Source organism: Puma concolor, chromosome B2 (assembly GCF_028749965.1).
Source record: "Puma concolor isolate L17-30 chromosome B2, mPumCon1.1.hap2, whole genome shotgun sequence".
Taxonomy (NCBI): Eukaryota; Metazoa; Chordata; class Mammalia; order Carnivora; family Felidae; genus Puma; species Puma concolor.
In genome coordinates, this window is record NC_141671.1 from 95,134,896 (window position 1) to 95,153,666 (window position 18,771).

Here is an 18,771-nt window from a genome sequence, read left to right on the forward strand (position 1 = left end):
GCAGACAAACAATTCACTCACAGCAGGATTCATATTGGTTATATGACATTGGTCTATATCAAGCAGGGTTCCTGAAAATACTTTACACTCCAGCTATCTATCACACATGCCAATAGCCCAAGACAAGAGAAGGTACGGGAGAAGAGGAAAAATAAGGCTGTTCCTAAAACATTCTTAAAAAGTCTATGGTTCTTATGGCAAGAATTATCTTCATAACAAAGGTTTCTAAACATTAATCATGCTTTGCTTTGCCTTCTTATCAGAAAATGGGGCAGATAGATATTTCTTATTGTTTTCTCAGAACTCAGATGGAAGGAAAGATATACGAAAACATGAATACCAGACTGCTTCTCTTCACCATTTACTAGTGCTGCTATTTTGTGCCTATACCAAAGATGTCTATGTGATTTTTATGATTTTAGTGCTGACATCAGAAAGATGAATGCCTCTGAGAAGCCTAGGCATACAGGGAAGTCTGCACTGAAAACTTATTTATTTTCAATTAAGAAAGTATAAGAGATCAGTTTTGATATGTTTGTTTGTATATTCTTAAAACACTGGATGAAACTACACCTAAGGTAGAAATTACCACAGGCAATTGTGATCCCACATGCATTTTTCTTTAAACTCAGCAGGACTCACTTCTAAAATGCATAGCTTTTGAAAGGAATCAATTATACCACAGGTCAAAACAAGTCTCTCAAATACAAAGATGATAGAATTTCTCACTCAGACATAAGAAATTAATCATGCAACATGAATGCTAAATACATAGAGTGTCCTAAATATTTGAGCTGCCTCCTCCCAACAGATGAAACAGTGACATGGCTATTACAGTTACTACTTGTATAGGACTCATCGTATCTACTCAATCAATACATGATGATTGACTATGGATCGTTGCTATCTGGACCATTCTTTACTACTGCTCCAAGACAAATCCGTGGAATAGGTTGGAATATATTTTATATATCTGGGCAGAAAATATCTCTTATTAATGGTTCTTAAAGTTGAGTTAAAGTCATCGAGCTTCAACCAGACCCTGGCATCAACACCAAGGAGACAAGAGTGATTGCTCTATTTAGGCAATGGTTTAATCTTAATGTGCATTGGAATTACTTGGAGGTGATTGCTGGGCCAAATTCAGCCCTTCCTCAGGGTTTTTGATTAGGTAAGTGTTATGGATTGAGTGTGTCCCTCTCAAATTCATATTAAGGAGTTGAAAACCTAACCCATATTTTGATGGTATTTTGAAGATGGTCTTTGGGAAGTAATTGGGGTTCAATGAGGCCCTAAAGCTGCAGCCCAGTCTGGGTATGGATTATGTGGGGAAAGTGCACTTACGACAAGAAATACCAGATAGTCCCCCTCCACACAGCACAAAAAGGAGAGGTCATGTGAGTACTTGGAATAATGACAGCCACCTGCATGCCAAGAGAAAAGGCCTCAAGATAATGCCTGCTTTGCTGGAAGCTTGATCTTGGACTTTCTAGCCTCCCGAAATGCAACAGACAAATTTCTGTTGCTTAAGCCACCCAGTCTGTGGTACTTTATGATAGCAACCAAATAGACTAATAGAGTAGGTCTGGAAATTTGCATTTCTTATGTCTTTCCAAATAATGCTGCTGCTGCTGGTCTGGCAATCACTTTTGGCAACCACTGCCTCAAACATTAATGTAAACACAAGTCACCTGGGGATCATGGTGAAGTCCAAATTTTGATCCAGTGGTTTAAGAATGTGAAAGACCCAAGATTTTACAGGTTTTAACAAGTACCCAGGTAATGCTAATGGACTATATTTTGAGTTGTTAAGTTAGAGAGGCTCTGAAACTCAGATGGTACCTCTGAGCTCTAGGACAATGCCTGAAATAGTCGTATCAACCTGTCCCCCAATTTCTCCCAAAGCCCCCACCCACTTCACGACCTAGCAGCAGTTCACCTCCTAAAAAGCCTTCCATGAGCAACAAAGTCAGAAATAAATTATCTTTTAAACTGTAACTATTAAATTGTAACCATTAAAGATTTGCCTCTCAGTTATTGTTGTTTTATTGTCCTTACTACTTTTTTTCTTAAACACTTGCTAGATTCAGGGACTGTGCAAAACACTTTGCAAACATTTTGTTTAATCCTCAGAAGAACACTAGGATGAAATATTGTTAGCCCCAATTTAAAGTGAGAAGAAAAAAAGAGGCTTGGAGAGTTTTTTTTTTTTTTAATTTTTTTTTCAACGTTTTTATTTATTTTTGGGACAGAGAGAGACAGAGCATGAACGGGGGAGGGGCAGAGAGAGAGGGAGACACAGAATCAGAAACAGGCTCCAGGCTCCGAGCCATCAGCCCAGAGCCTGATGCGGGGCTCGAACTCACAGACCGTGAGATCGTGACCTGGCTGAAGTCGGACGCCCAACGGACTGCGCCACCCAGGCGCCCCGGGGCTTGGAGAGTTTAAATACTTGTCCTGAGGACACCAAATTAGAGTATGATGGCCTGGTAAGGGCTGGGAGGGGGGTGGATGTGTGCAGTTGGGTCCTGGAAATGCCAGCTGACCTAGACTATCCTTTAATTACAAAGCTGAGCATCCTTCATGTGAAGAGTAAAGTACAAGCAGTTTGATATTAAAAACATGACCCCATATGCTATATGCTATGGTACCAAATTAGAGGCAAAAAGAGTTGTCACAGTGTTTACAATGTAGTAGAGGAGATAGATATTGATTATATAATTGCATTAATTAATTTATAATTCCAAAATGAGGTAAGTGCTCTGAAAGAGATACCATTGTTTGAGACAGTATAAGAATAAACCTGGGGTGGGGAGTAGGGAAAGGGCCTCTGGGTCAAGGAAAGCGTCCAGGAGCCTGAGATGCCTCAGCTAAGAGTCTAAGGATGATATGTTTGGAGACTGAGGGGGTGGTTCCTTCCATACAGATGAAATCACAAATATCTTATTATAAGAGAAAAAAAAAATCTGGCATTTTTCCAGAAACAGAAACAAGACAACTGTGGCTGTACTGCAAATAACTGGGGAGAGGGGTAAAAGTTATGCTTAAGTGTGGCATTATTGTTATAATTATTATTTGATTACACATAAATTACCTTGTTCTTAACAACTCAGAGTTTTACCTTTTTGTCTTCATGTCAGGGTTGTCAGATAAAATACAGGACATGCAGCTTAATTTTAATTTCAGAAAAACAACTTTTTTTTTAGTGTATCATATATTATTGGGACATACACTTAAAAATTTGTTGCCTATCTGAAAAAAAAAAAAATAACTGGTTGCCCTATAATTTTTTATGCTAGATCTGGCAACCAACCCTATATAGAAAACTTCTTTGAATTTTCTCTTAGTTGTTTCTCAGCAATAGCTTGGGATACTCACTGGCTCAACACATCTTAGAAATACCTCTATCACACCCACCTAGGCATGGAACACACACATACCCATTATGGGGTATGCAGCACATACTACATATATTGCATATTCTTCTAAGTGCTGGGGATATCATTTAAGTGAATAAGGCAACTTTCTTTTCTTGTACATATACTTAATGGCACACACGGAACACATATAAATCCTGCATGGATCAACAGCCAGGGGAAGTGCTGTACATCCATCAATTCACTTAATCCCAATAGAGTAACATCATTACTGACATATATTACTTCAAGATAATAAGAATTAGGTCTTATTAACTTCATTGTTATTGCGGTTCAAAAGAGGAAGAAATTGTGGCTTAGGGAAAGCAAATAAGTTGCCTGTTGTAACATAGCAATTAAGTGGCTGAGTCAAGAGTCAATGCATCTGTGTGACTTGAGAGCCAGCATATGTTTATATGCCCTACTGGCCTCCCCCTAAGAATTCAAACCCTGCACATTTTCTCATTTGTGGTTTAAATATTAGCTTTATTTTTTTATTATGTTGTTTTGTTTACTAGTTTTTGGTTTGCTTTGTGACTTTTAAGTTAAGAAAAAAGAGAGAAAACAGAACTTCCTTAAAATGCAATTTCATAATTACTATTAATTGCTCATTTGTTATTTGTTCAGGGTATCTTATAAAGGACTCTGCTTCAATATTAGTTTTACATTGAACCCCACATCACACCCAAAAGAAGACAGACTTATGGTCTTTAGATCATGAGATTTCTCTAGGGTCACATGGAAGCGTCAGAACTCCCCCTCCCCATAAAGAGTGACTGTCATGCTTTTAGGAAAAAAAATTCTTAAAAATGAATATATCTTCAAGGTAATGCTTATAAAATGATTTTTGAAGAATTTATGGTCTTAAAATTCTACCATAAATCCCCAAACCACAACATTTTATTATGGAAGTAGCAAGAGTAGAGTTCCCCTATTCTTTATAATTTTATCATTAATTTGTTGCAGTACTTTCCATTCTTGAATTGTGGCTGTTTAACAAAAAAGCTGCGAAACTTTTGGGGTTATTTATTGTTGGGTGACAGCATGTACCATAGCTAGATAAACTGTGGTTTCACCAGTGCTTTGGATTTCAATGTAGCATTAGAGCTCCCGGACTCCAACATTTAACTTGATTTATGGTTTGTGATGTAAAAATACTAGGGCTCAGATGGCTTTAAGTGACTTTGAAAATTAAGTAAAGAAGAAAATGTAAAGACTAATCTAAACTTGCTGTGAAATATTAATTATGCATTTCAAGTAAAGGAAGTAAGCAAGCAATAATTTAATTTGTGACATAAAATAAATCCCAAACTGTACTCTTTGCTGAAGGCATTTACTAAATAAACGCTTGATTTTTAAGTCACAAAGGAACCGAAGTTGAAACCATTAGTTACTGTATTCTGAGCTGTTTATTAAACATTTTCTCCCAGATATCTGTTTAAGAAAAAAATCGGTTTGAAAGGTGAGTTAGGGTGGAAAAACAGCTCTAACCTAAAGGAAGAGAAGCATCTTTTAAAAGTGTGCCAGGTGAAGCTTCTTAATGATCCATGAGCTTGTAAGATGACAGCTGTGGCTGCTGAGTCAGGGTAGAAGAAAATCTAAATGTAAGAGCAATTGTAGCCTTTATTAATGATCTGCTAGGAACTTGGGCAAACTGCCAGGGCCAGGGATGCAGCAAAACTTCTCTGATAACTGAGCATTCCAAACCTCCTAGATATAAATTTCTCCAAACTCCCTAAACCAGAAATAATATCCTCAGCATTTTGAATTAGGCAAGACACACAGGAATGTTATCCATATTATATTAATCTTCGAAATGTATTGCCCAAGGGGGAGACATGAAAGGGAACAGATTATCTCTACTGGGGGAATTAACATTTGAAAAGAAAAAAGGTTTTAAAAAAATGCATCAGAGACAAACACAGACACATCTTGAATCTGCAAGATTTGCAGGAGTTTGCTTTTCCTAGCTGGGTGCACAAAAACACGGTCATAACACAAATATTTTGCCATACCTGTTAAAAGAGCTTCTTTACTTTTTCTTAAGATCTCAAAGTTATGGTAGATGCATCCCTCAGAATTTGGATGGCAGGAATATCACTTTTCTTCTGTCAAAGATGAAGAAAGTTGAATTACCCCAACTTGTTCATTGGACATAAGAGGAGGCTTTAGTTTATCAATTGTTAAGATAAAATAACAGTAACTTTGAATTTATTAATAGGTCAAGTTCTTGGGCTAAGTCAATTTTGGTGAAGTTGAATATTTCCAGGAAGCATTTGGAAATTTCTACTCAAAGATGGGTATTTATGAAACCAGCATCAAATGTAAACTACTTGTATACAAAGGAATGAGACAGAGAAAAACCTAGGAGTAAGAAAAAAACATTTCCTAAAGTGGTTCTAATAGTGTGGCTCCCACATTAGCAGCACAAACATTACCTGGCAAAGTGTTTTAGAAATGCAAATAACCAGGACTAACCCACCCCCAACCTATTGAACCTAGTGAATCAGAACTGGGAGGAGGAGCCAGGCTTCCACAGTTTAACTACCCCAACAGGTGATACCAAAGCAGCTCAGTTCAGGAACACTTGCTTGCAAAATTTCTAACTTTATCTAAGGTGAAAATATCCAGTTTTTACTTATGCAAACAAATGAGCAAAAATTCACCTCAAATGGTGTCATCTTTCTTTAGCCCACGACAAAGTTCTTTAAGGGTGAGATAAAAGTAATTACAAAAAAGAAACTGGTGTCATGGTTCAGAAGAACTTTGGAAAAAGACTATAGAATAAGGCCACATGAAAAAGCAACATTTAAAAGTACATTTTGGGGGGCACCTGGGTGGCTCACATCCTGATCTCAGGGTTTGGTGAGTTTGAGCCCCACACTGGCTCGGCACTGGCAGTGCAGAGCCTGCTTGGGATTCTCTCTCCCTCTCTCTCTGACCCTTCCCCACTTGTGCTGTCTTTGTCTCTCTCAAATAAATAAACTTTAAAAAATAATAAAAGTACATTTCTTCTGATTCTATATATTGTTAGAGAAAATGTCTGTAAAATAGGATGAACAGTATGACAGTCTTTGTTATACCCACACGCATACACACATACATATATCCTCATCCTAATTAGTATTTAGATTGATTGGAAGTATCTAGAAGAAAGTTAATCTATTTACAGTGATTATCTTTGGTTGGCAAGACTATAATTAACTTTGATGGTTTTTATGTTTACTATGTTTGCTACATTAAATATATACAACTTCTATCACCTTTGGAAAAAATATTGCTATTTTTAGTTTAGTGAATATCCTCTAATATATATGTGTATACATATCCAGGTGTTTAGAACCTCTATTGAGAAGTTGGCATGGAAACCTATTATTAAACTCTAAAATGACTGTGGGTGGTTCTCAAACATGTGTGCAGAATAGATTCACCTAATCACAGCCCTAGAGATTATGATTTAATTTTTTAGGCCATAACCTGTGTTTTAGAAGTGTTAAAAGATTCCCCAGGTGATTCTAATCTGAAGCCCTGTTTGGAAACCAACAGTCTACATGGCTTTAAATACATTTATGTCCAGTGTTACCATCAAAAAGCAGAATTAGGGTCATTAGATAAGGATCCTTGAGATGCCTATCAATAAGGAAAATAATTTTGATTTTACCTTCTTTTGATAGTCCCAGACAAATTTTCAGAATCCTGCGCTCATTTGTAATGGTCAGGGCTGACACAATCTAGGCAGAATATTATGTATTCATCAGAAAAAAGGCATTCTTTGGTGTCCTGGTAGACGCAAGGCATCAGGGTCAGGTGTCAGATGTGCTCTCACAGGATTTATTCCTTATGTCTAAATCTGGACTCATTATGTCTTGCTGCACATATCAAAATTTACTTCATCAAGGCCAACTTGAACTCTGTATGTAACCATGCCTGTGAACATAGATTCTGCTACTCTACATACCTCCAAATTCTAGATTTTGCTTCCTAATGCCTGAGTGTTTGAGACTAATACCAGAAGTGTGTAGAGTGGGAAGGAACAGACACTAGGAAAGTACCTTCCATGTGGAGATTTCGAATCATCTCAGAATGTGGGTTTTTGTTGTTTTTTTTTTTTTGGTTTTTAATTTCCTCATCACTGTCTAGAGATTCACAGAATAAAATAAATAGGTAAAGTCTATAATTACTAAATATATGATGCATCATCTTTGTTTTAGATGATATTTTCATGCACATGACCCAATTCATATTGTACATATTTTAAAGCCTAACATAAATCTAATTTTAAGACAAGAATGTACTTTAAAAAGCAACACTAACTTCTACTATTGCCATTATTAAAATGCACTAAAAGAAATCTTGAGTCCTGCCATTTATTTTAACATTTCTTCTTTAATCCATTCTGAGTGAGAGTTCATTCTGATATTGCAAGCTACAAATCAGAAGATTGTCAAAGTAAGATAGATAGAGACAGTTAGAAGGCCAGTGACATAATGTTTATGGGATATTAATATAGATTTCACTTGGAACAAAAGAATGACTGCATGGAAGAAAACCCTAACACCCACTGACAGATACCCAACATCACTCACTTTTTTTTTGTAGGAATAATGGCATCTTCCTCATTATTTCTTGTTCCCCTTATTTACAATTTTTTTAATGTTTATTTTTGAGAGAGAGAGACAGAGTGTGAGAGGAGGAGGGGTAGAGAGAGGAAGACACAGAATCTGAAGCAGGCTCCAGGCTTTGAGCTGTCAGAACAGAGCCCAACTTGGGGCTGGGAGATCATGGCCATTAGCCGAAGTCAGAGGCTTAATCAACTGAGCCACCCAGACACCCCTTGTTCTCCTTGTTTAAAATAAATATTTTGTTTTCGCTATGGGGCCAGTGAAAAAAGCATTCAATAAAATTGACTTCTTTTTCAGGTATAGAGTGAAATAATTACAAAGAGTATATAAATTGGTTAAGGTAATACTAGCTTCTAGAGCAGAAGTAGCTTTCAGAGTAGCTTTCAGAGTAGTTTCAGAGTAGCTTTCTTCTCGGGAGTGATTTAGGGGAGAAGTCTTTCCATTTTATGGCAACACTTGGCCCTCAAGTTTACCGCAAAGCCCTCTCCACTCCAGTCAGCAAGAAAAGACCATAAAAGAACTCATGTGGGAGATTTATGTAGGCCAAGCCTCAAAGTGAGCCACACAGGGGAGGGGCTTAAAGTCTGCCTCAAGACACTAAGCCCACAAAGGAGGCTGGGAAAGTTAATCTAGCTAAATTCCCAAACAGAAGAAATGAAATCCATGGTCACCTAGCACTCTCTTTGAAGATATTCAATCACCTGGGTTTGTTTAAAAAGACTGAGCAATGTCATCCTAATAGAATCCCCACAACCTGGGCATTTGGGTTAAAATTCATGCAAACATTATTTTAATTTTAATTTTTATGTTTTTAAATGTTTGTTTATTTTGAGAGAGAGAGAGCACATGAGCAAGAAAGGGGCAGAGAGAGGAGAGAGAATCCCAAGAGGGCTCTGCACTGTCAGCACAGAGCCGTAGGCAGGGCTCGATATCACAAACTGTGAGATCATGACCTGAACTGAAATCAAGAGTTGATGCTTAACCAACTAAGCCACCCATGGACCCCTATTATAATTTTTAATTAGTATTTTTTTCTGTTTATACAATAGTATATAACATACAAAGATAAACGCTATTTGAAATTATTATTGGGAACCTTCAGTGTTATTAATATTTCATGTGATACTGTTCTTTTAATTACCAAACAACATAAAAATAAATTTTGTACCACTGAAAAAATTCTGATAAAACCATCTCTCCTGAAAATATCAAAACATTATAATGAATAATTTACCAGAATGCATATTTTTCTCTTATTCTCAAATAAACACTGGATTAATGATTTAGCCAAAAAATAAATAAAAAAAAAACAAAAAAACACAGTCTTGCAAAAGAAATTAAATTATTGCCCTTTTTAGTATTAGTTTTTTGTATGACTATTTTATTTTGTTTCTCAACAGCTTTGTTGAGATAATTGATATACCAAAAAACAGCACATATTTAATAATGGATTTGGATATATACATACAACCATGTAACCACACCAAAAAGCAATAAACATATCCATCACCTCCTTTCATATTGATTTGATCACTATTAATGAAAGAATTATACTTGATAATATGTATATTCTTCCTATGTGTAAGAAATGCTACTGATCAAAATTTGGAGACCATTACAGATGCTGATGATTATTTAAGGCTGTGTCACACTTATGTATGTATACACACACACACACACACAAACACACACACAGGTGTACATGTATTAGGTGTACATGTACATATTCTTAAAAATCTGGATTCAAAATTTTAAAAATTGATTAAACAAAGAAAAATTATACTTTTATGGGGATACTCTGCATCATTCACTGCTTAAGTACTGGCTTCTAAATCCCTGCAAGCTGATCTCAAAGAATATTTCAATTTCAACCATTAGATTCTGGTCAATTACATAACAAATGAGTCAAAATAAAGTAACTTCCACTGCTTTGTGAACATTTTAATGTTGATTACAAAATTCTTTTATTGCACATTGAGGTTTGTTCGTTGACAGAGAGAAATATGTACCCACAGATTTATGAGCTGAGAGATGCTATTGCCCTATTTTTGGAACACCAGGGAAAAAAAAAAACCAACTGCTTCAGACTTTTGAAAAGATAAATTTCAGGGGAGCTTGGCATATTTGGCAGATACAGTTAAAACTTTGAATACAATGAATCCAAAACTTCAAGGACCAAGAGCAACATCATTTTTATTATATTGTACTTCAAGAACTTAGAGCTAAAATACAGTTATGAGTGGAATGAACTAGCACTAAAAATATCTCTTCAATTTTTGACTTTGTGATGCACTCAAAGAAAAGGTTCATAGAAATGATTTCAGGAAAATATCTAAAATTGCATCTAGTTTGTTCCCCAGGATGAATACTGTGATAGATTCCTGATGTGATACTTAAAAGTTCCAGTCAGAGACCTATGAGGAGAAAGTTTCTTCCTGGAATCTCATACTCACCTTGAGATAGTTAAGAAAAATATTTGAAACCCAAGGTTGATAAGGTTACTGAATAACTGAGGAAATCTCTTTAGAAAATTTTGGGCTGGAAGGAAGGAGAAATATTTCTCTGTTTTCCCACAAGTCAGTCTCTATTCCATTTGTTTACACTTGTGAATTTTGTTTGTTTGTTTGTTTGTTTCTTCTCTCGACTTCCACTATGAAAGCAAGTGCACAACAAGTTGGGTATTCAACATGCTTTCTATTCCACCACATAGAAAAGCCTCGTATGAAGAATCAGTAATCACATCGACATCAGAAAATCCAAGGTGTGGGGAGGCTGTCTCAAATCCAAATGACTTACTTTCTAAAATTGCCACTACTTTCTTTTTAGTTTTATTTAATTCACTTCAAAAGTTCAAATAGTATTAAAGAAGGGCATGAGGTAGCTATGTTTATCAAAATAGTTTATCACTGCATTTCTAAACAGGACCAAGAATTTCTAACACTTAAGGGATGTTTTCTGTTGTAGGAAAAGAGATGTTTCATCAGTCTTCCTATTAGGTTTTGATAGGACTCTACTGTTTTTCATGCAATGATCTAATTCTATCCTGAACACACACACAAAGAAATCCTAGTTATTAACCTTATGTGCGTTCTGGTAATTGAGAAAGGAGATACTCTGAAACATGGATATAAAAAAATTGATCAGTAGAAAGGGGTATGCAACATTGTAAATAAACATATTGGCATTCTGCAGTGCAGAAAGCCGAGGCCATGAAATAATTCAGATTTGCATCCCGTCTCTTCCAGTTTGCTTCCTAAAGCCACCTGGGCAGGTTAATGAACACTCAAATTCATTTCCCTCATTGACTAGCCCTCAAATCTATTTTTAAATGCTGTAACGAACATATGGGAAGGGGGTGGGAAGAAGGAGAGAGGGAAATTGGTTTGTTAAGAGACTTAATGGTAGAGAACAAACTGAGGGTTGATGAAGGGAGGTGGGTGGGGAATGGGCTGGATGGGTGATGGGTGTTACAGGAGGGTGTTTGTTATGATGAGCAGTGGGGGTTGTATGTAAGTGATGAATCACTAAATTCTACTCCTGAAACCAATGTTGCATTGTATGTTAACTAACTAGAATTTAAATATTTTTTTAAAAAAGAAAAGAGAAAAAAAAATAACAAAACTAAAAATAAATAAGTGCTGTAGTGGGAACTGCATGAAATAACAAGTATTTGATTTGGTAAATTTGACATATCAGAAATATAAAATAAATGATAGTTATTAAATCAATCCTTTTTCATACTTGTTGGTTTGAGCTAGTCCTTAGTATAAGGAGTATCTCTTAAATTACTGACCATTGATTTTTCTTGACTCAATAAACAGGGCAAACCCCTGTTAAATGTTACTGAGACTTTGAGGGTAATATTCCATACATTGATTGATGGCAATCTCCTATTGAATGAGGTTTGCAGCCACCTTCTTTTAGAACCTGACTAGGCTACCCAACATTTAAAAGCAGCATTTGCTCTAAATTTCCTCCAACCCCAGCTCTTCCAGTGGTACCCTTGTTTCCTGTTATGGTAGACAGAATAACAACCAGCCAAGGATGTGTATGTCTTAATCCCTAAAACCTATGAATATGTTTCCTGACATGGCAAAAAGACCTCTCAGATGTGATTATGTTAAAAATCTTGAGATGGAGAAAGGTCAGGGAGAGAAGAGTTGTCCTGTGTTATTCACGTGGGCCCAGTGTAATCACAAGGGTTCTAACAAAGCATAGCGAGAGGCGTAAGCAGCAGAATCAGGAAAAGCTATGATGACTGAAGCAGAGGTTAGATTGTCTCACTCTGAAGATGGAAGAAGTAGCCATGAGCCAAGGGACGCATGTAGCCTCTGGAAGCTGTTAAAGGCAAGGAAAAAGATTCTTCCCTGGAGGCTCCAGAAGTAATGTATGTTAGCCTACACTTTCATTCTAGACCCGTAAGACTCATTTTGGACACCTGACCTCCAGAACTATAAGATATTCATATTTTTTTAAGTCACTACATTTGTGATAATTTGTTACAGCAGTATTAGGAAATCAATGACCTGTTCTCCCTCTCATTTTAATGACTCATCAGGCCTTACTCTACCTACCAAGCCTACCTTATCCCCTGGCTGTAGCCAAGTCCTTGCAAAGTCCAGCTCCCTGTTCCATTTTTCTGCTAATCAGAACTTTACTAGGCCTAATACATGCTTTCATTGGACACACCTTAGTTCCAATGCTTCTGCTTAATTCTTGGGCTGCAGTCACATGGTGTTTACCTCTAGGTAACCTCTAAATGGTGGCTTGCACCTTAAATCTTACCCATGTTCAAAATTTGCCTGACAAGCTAAGTTAGGATCTCAATTTTTTATCAGAGCTTATTATTTTTTTCATATGACTTTTCTAAAAAAAAAAAGTGACCAAGAACTATGATCTTAAATTTTTAAATAAAAAAATGTAGGTTTTCAACATATAAAATATAAATAACATACTACATTGACTTTCCTGCAGTGGGTGACAAAAATCAGGAAATACTTGTAGCCTCTATGTTCTATAGTAAAGGATTAACTCAGTAGGCTTGGGCTGCCCAAAACCAGCATATTCCAAAATTTTCAGGATAGCTTCTTGAGATACTACTGGGTGATAACTTCTAAGTCTTTCAAATAACCTGATAAGACTGTCTTTGTATACCTTGGGCCTTGGATCACACCAGACAGTTTTTGCCAACAATGTGATTTATGGTACATACTTGTTTTTGTTCACTTGGGCCATTAGTTTGCCCTCTGGTAGGGGGTACTGAGACCGAGTAGTTAAAATCAGTCATGTAGACATTCCATGTCTGACTGAGTTCCAGTAAAAACCCAGGGTATGGAGGCTTGGATGAGCTTCTCTGGTTGGCAACACATTGCATGTGTTGTCACACATTATTTCTAGAAGAAATAAGCACGTCCATGTGTCTCCAATGGGAAAAGAAGAGTGAAAACTTGCACCTGGCCTCTCTTGAACTCTGTCCTATGCACCCTTTTCTTTGTGGATTTTAATATGTTTCCTTTTGCCACAATAAACCATAACCATGAATTTAGCAGCTTATCTGAATTTTGTAAGCTGTTCCAGCAAATCATCAAACCTGAGGGTAGTCTTAGGGCTTTCCAACACAAGGTCACAGACTTTTCCCTAATGCTTAAATGATCAAATTGATTAACAAAACCAACTATTCATAAATTTGCTACATTAGTTTAGAATTTCATGATCAAATAATTCCATCTCCAATCCTGACTTACCACTACCCCCCTCACACACACCCATGTACAACTTCATGTGTGAGCATACACACAAATATACACACATTATAATCCTTTAAATAAGAAGACTTTTACTCTTTCTTTCTACATTTGCTATGTCTCTTCCCCAGTGAACAATAAATCTAGTCAGCCACACAACCTACTTTATTCAAATATTTCGTGCACAAGCACTTCTATCGTTTCCTTTGGTGGACTGGCGCATCTGTATTATTTCTTTTCAAATACTTTGACTAAATAAGAAATAAACTAACATGTAAAAATGGCTATCACAGTGACTAGGAGAGGGATACTCATTAAAGGTCCTTTTATTTTTCTCTTCCTTCCTCTTTTCCTTTTCTACATCTTGGGACAGACCACAGGAAATTTTTTCCTATTGAGGCCTTAGTTACAATGTCTGGAAACCATGTCTAATATAAAAATGTTTCTGAACATTGAATCTATTGAATTGGAAGCACAATGTCATGTTGATATACTCTTGGAGAATTTAAGAGGTAATGCAGAATTCAATTTCTCATTCTGGTCACCAATCACAGTAGCATACTCTCACATCATTATACAGTAGCTTTAGATCAGCCTGTAGAACTAGAGCCAAGTTAAATGGATGATGCATACAATCTCCAAATTGGACAGATTGTTTACACTGCAACAAAAGAAGGATGTTTGTTTTTCCATATATTAATACTTTCATGAAGTCTATAGATTATACTTTTTCAGGGTCATGATTTCTGCAAAAAAATTTAGCAAGGTGTTATTTGAAACAGGATGTTTCCTAAAGAAATAAATACACTAAACTGGTACCCTTTAGAAATTTTAGTTTATCATTGAAAAATACTATTAACCAAGGCTTTCCATTTGTTAACTTAACATAGCCTTTTAAATGTAATTTTAATGTGTGCCTGCTGAGTCAACATAATTGTTAGCCCCTAAAAATACTTTGAATACAGTCATATGAAAACTACATCCATGTCTGCAGTATTTCTAATTGGATTTACTATACTATAATAGTGATAAAGTCTTTCTATAAATTAGACTTTACAAAAAAAATTGAGACAGCATGAAGTGTAGTTTGCAGTAAAGAAAACAAATGATCAAAATGACTTGAATAAATGCATGCATTTAATATTAATTATGAGTCTTTTTCATGTAAATAGAACTGATCGTGACAGCATACTCAAAATGCTAAACAATTAGTTTGTGACTTTATAAAAAACAGATTTATTAAAGTCATGCTTGTCTTAGTTTTAAGTGTAGTATTTGTCCTTCAGTTGGAAGTGCCATAAATCAATTTTAGAGCAAAGCATATGACCCCATGCAGTGTTTCAAATGAAATCCTTCCTACTAGGACAACAAAACATCTCAGGACATCAAGTACTTGTAGCAATCAAGAGTGTTTTGTTTGTATTTGTCAATGTAACACTCAACTGTTTCTGTTTTTTTGCTAATTTTCAAAAGGCTGGAAAAAGAGGGTAAATACCCCCTTAGAATATGCTTAAATAGGTAGATATTTGCTTACGATATGTTAAATGTTTCTTTGTATATTTTTATTTGGGACTAATTTTATTTTTTTAAATTTTTTTTTTCAACGTTTATTTATTTTTGGGACAGAGAGAGACAGAGCATGAACGGGGGAGGGGCAGAGAGAGAGGGAGACACAGAATCGGAAACAGGCTCCAGGCTCTGAGCCATCAGCCCAGAGCCCGACGCGGGGCTCGAACTCACGGACCGCGAGATCGTGACCTGGCTGAAGTCGGACGCTTAACCGACTGCGCCACCCAGGCGCCCCTATTTGGGACTAATTTTAGTCATCACTTTATTGAATATAAAATGACTTCTTTTTAAAATCTTAAATCATAATAATTACTCAAGAGATACAAACAGGAAATTAATAAATATCTGTAGCTATACATCTGGGTGGAGATTTTGAGTTCTACACAGCAAGCAGAAAGTCTTGGACTTAAAGCCACAACAGACTTGGTTTTCAGTCTTGGACTGGCTTCACCACTTGCCTGGCAGCATGACTTTGATCAAATTATTCATTTTTATCAGATCTGATCTAATTCATGAGGAGCCTATATTGTTTAATGACTTTTTTACCTGACGGTCATAAAGACAACAGACTGGAAAAACTACTAGCATAGCAAAGGGGGGAAAAATGTCAGCAGGCTGAGTCCTGCCTTCTATAGGTTTCCCATTCCCATCCTCACACTGGAAGAAAGCTCACAACAAAACTTAAAAATAATTTCAACAACAGACAAGAAGATGGTCATGGTAATGATACCTAGCATGTGTGTGGGCAGGAGGTGGAGAGCAAGATGATCAATTCATTATTTACAATACAACATTTCAGGATGATATTAGAATCAGGATGAATGTATTTAGTCCTATTTTGAGGTGGCCCCCTATCTGTGTTATGTTTTGAGAAAGATGATATATGAATACTGGAATAAAGCATGTTACATAAGTCTTTGTATTTTGGTAGTTAAGAAATGAGACAGATTCTTTGAAAGCAGAAATCCTAAGAAATATTTTACTGTAAAATATGAGATTTCAATGAATGGGATTTGGACTACGATCAAGGTTTTAATTGTTTCCTACTGAATAAATATTGCTATAATCATTTCAGTTAACATTGTAATTACCGTCATGATAAATTTCCTACATTCTTTATATCATGTGTACTTGTGAATTAACTGCTTCATCGTTTTGCTCATGATTCCCAAAAACAATATTTCAAAAGAAAAGGAAACCAAAAGAATAAAAGTACCCCAGTAACACAATAGACAGATTAAAGAGTATTCCTACTATCATAGAACTTAGACACTTTTTAAAAAATCTTGTTAAATAAAGAAGCAAGAGCAACATGTTCTAAACAAGTCATTAAATTGGGTTTATTTTGTTTACTACATACAATGTATTTTCTCTTTAAGCACATCTTAGAGTTCACTATATTGTTTGTGACTTTTAAAAGTTAATTGAAATGCCAAAGTTTTGAGCATGAAGCATAAATTTCATTTGACCTTTTAAGAAAAATTGTTCTTGTATATTCTTCTGAAGATGAATTTGTCTTCTCCACCAATCACATTAGAATGAGCCAGGTGGCAGATTACTTAAATATCTTGCCTTTCACCTCTGGAGACTGGGGTTTAAATGTGGTTTAAAAGAAATACCCAGGAGTGATTTGTGTATATCTCAAAGCCCATACAATTGGGCTTAAGTAGCAATTACTTGCAGCTGTGGAGATGCTCTTTCAAAAAACATCAGAAATGTCAGAGGACAAGATTGCAGGGTTTCAATAAAGGTATAAAGGCCACCCAGACATCCATAGGGGATAAAGCTTATCAAAATAATGAACCTAAAGGTCTAGAACTTTCCTGGTCAATGAAAACTACCAAATGAGCTTAGTGGTCTTAAAAAAACAAAAAAAAAAAAAACAAAAAGCAACAAAGAAAGAAAAATGAGTAGTCTCAAACAGATCAGATTAAGCAGCAAAGCATCCCTAAAGACATGCAAATTATAATGGTAAATGAAAATAAATAAATAAATAAAAGTATAGCTTACTAGTGCCCTCTAGTGTACCTTCTCTCCTGTTTTATGTGAAGTGTGATTCTTTTTTTTTTTTTTTAATTGTATTTTTTCCACAGTGAAAGTAGGGATTTGGACATCATAATTCTAGACCAACTAAAGACTAAAAAAAAAAAAAAAAAAATTAATAGCTATAAATTCTTAAAAACCAAATATTAACGCCCTCAGGAAAAATAAAAACAACCAACCTAACACTATTATTACATTGTATTCGTGTCAATAAACTGACACCGGTGGCAAATGAAAGAAAGACTGAGAGCAGAAGAATGGTATCATTTCCCCCTCCCCAGGCTTGGGCAAAACAGCCTTCTCCCTGGAAAATGTTTTGCTTCACAGTCACTCTGTTTTGCATCCTAGTTGTATCATGTGCCAACAAAACAGATTGTTTGCTAATTGATATCATAAAGCAAGACAGCCCAGTGAAGGATGATAATTCCGACTCCAGCTAGCAGCAGCTGATGTAGAGCTTGACAGAAATGCTGTCATTTTCAACACAAACTGCTCAGAATTGACTTTTCACTGTAAATATAGGGACGTGACAGAAGCCTCATACACCCACCTTTATTTAAAAAAAAATGAAATGATAATTCTGCTACAATATTTCTGTTACCCGTTCTAGTGTAGCTGGTAGCATCTCAAAGAAAATAACCGTAAAGGGATGGTTCAGTCTCTTACAAAGCGTTTACAGGTAAGCTAAAACTTTTTGTGCATAGTCAGATGGAAGCTCAAGAAGAATAGGTTTATAGATTTTTAGAAGGAAATAGAGTAGCCAGTGCATGAACTATGTCTATACTGAAAAATTGCAAAATGAATAGTAACAGGAGTATGTTACTTTCAAGTATTTGTAAATTCAACCATGACTTATTTGAAAAATAAAAATTATTCTCATTTATAGGCATCTTTCACAGCAAAATGCTATATTTCCCAGTGACACTTAGCCTGTCAGCATAAAAGAGTAGTACTTAAATCGTGTGTGTGTGTGTGTGTGTGTGTGTGTAGAAACTGATATTATTAGCCATTAATAAACGTCTAGGGTGAAATCAAATGTGATTCCACACAGAACAGTCTTCCAAATCTATGTTCCTAAAGAACAATACCCATACAATGCAAATAATTCAAGCAATGGCAAATGAGAAAATAAAGGCATTTAGAGAAAGAAGGAATGAGGATGAAGAGATTTCCTACTTACCTCCCAAGGAGGAAAATCAAGGGACAGGTAACATACCACCTGTCATAGTATACGGCAGTTAATTATTTGTGGTTTAAGAAACTCATTTGTCCTTTCTAGTTATTTACGCTTTGTTAAATAATTCCACCTCATCTCAACCTTGACTGGTTTGTTTTTCAGAGTAACATCTGATTAATAAAAACATGGATTAGATTCAG

At 35.9% G+C, this 18,771-nt stretch overlaps 1 long non-coding RNA gene across 8 annotated transcripts in view; it reads right to left on the reverse strand.

Moving 5' to 3' along the window:
* LOC147581115 (uncharacterized) overlaps positions 1-18,771 on the reverse strand; it is a 1,011,143-nt gene that overhangs the window by 327,017 nt on the left and 665,355 nt on the right. For all 8 annotated transcript variants that reach the window (XR_015251431.1, XR_015251428.1, XR_015251427.1 and 5 more), the window contains one exon: positions 5,432-5,524. This is a non-coding gene — a long non-coding RNA (uncharacterized LOC147581115). The remainder of the gene's footprint in view (positions 1-5,431; positions 5,525-18,771) is intronic.